At 47.7% G+C, this 1,106-nt stretch overlaps 1 pseudogene; it reads right to left on the bottom strand.

The window, feature by feature from the left end:
- The window catches only part of LOC137650624 (piggyBac transposable element-derived protein 4-like), a 2,528-nt pseudogene extending 1,715 nt beyond the window's left edge, over window positions 1–813 (bottom strand).
- Between the last annotated feature and the right edge of the window lie 293 nt (window positions 814–1,106).

Genomic DNA, 1,106 nt, shown 5'->3' with positions numbered 1-1,106 from the left:
TGTTGTGTGCTGTACAGTTGCTGTCTTCCTCTTGTATTTTGTGGCAACATCATCAATTTTCTTGTTAGTAAAGTCCACAATAAGATCAACAATTGCAGTGGACATAAACAGGTCAAAACACTTCTCAGGTGTGGTGTATTGAGAAGCTGCTTATGTGGGACCTGGCCTACTTGACACCACAATATTGCGAGCTGGTGTCCTTCTTGCGGCAGCCACCTGTGGCCTTGTGTGCCACGTATAACCAGAGTTACTTTTCACAGTTGCCGAGTTAAAAGTAACTAGCAACTCCCCATCGTCTGCACGTCGTCGCCGTTGTCCTCGGGGAGCAGCAGGAGCAGTAGCAGGGGTTGGAGCAGGGACAGCAGGAAGGGTTGCAGCAGGAGAAGCAGGAGTAGTAGCAGGGGTTCCAGCAGGAAGAGTAGCAGGGATTGCAGCAGGGGCAGCAGTAGATGAATGTGGATCAGAATCACCAACGGCAAGTGGAACAGAGTAGCCACTAGGGCCAGGAGTAGAGGTGGCAAGGCCAGTAGAGGGAGTGGCGATGTTATCAGGTGAGATGGTGGAGGGGAGGTGCCTAGGCCTCTTCCTCTTCTGACCAGCCGCCTTTGTTTCTATGCGGCGGCGTGGGAGGTCTTCTTCTGAGTCACTGTCAGAACTTTCTATCATTTCCTGATGACTAGGCACATATTCTTTATCAAGGTCACTATCATACAGTACCTCTGCTTCAATACAGTCAATTTCACTCTCATTGTCTGAGGCATCAAGCAATTCTAAAATTTGAAAATCACTAAGGTTTCGTCCTTGTCTTGCCATTGTGTAACACTGAACTTTGGAAATCCTGAAAAAGCATTTACAGCCTGAAAAGAAAGACAATTATTAGTACACCAACACTTATAGCTTCCATTTGTAACTATTAACACTGAACCCGGGTACACATTACCCAGTTTTTTCTATATACTCTTATCACTGAACGTGGGTAAACGGTAGCCGAACACGTCTGTAGCGCAAAATCCAGGCAGAGGATTGGAGCGACGCGACTTCCCCCTATAAACCCATAGGGTAGACTGAAGCTATACTGAGTCCCAGCGCGCTGGCTTTTGGGGAAG

Source organism: Palaemon carinicauda, chromosome 12 (genome assembly GCF_036898095.1).
Source record: "Palaemon carinicauda isolate YSFRI2023 chromosome 12, ASM3689809v2, whole genome shotgun sequence".
Taxonomy (NCBI): Eukaryota; Metazoa; Arthropoda; class Malacostraca; order Decapoda; family Palaemonidae; genus Palaemon; species Palaemon carinicauda.
Note: the sequence above shows the minus strand (reverse complement) of the source record. Positions and strands in the feature narration are given on the sequence as shown.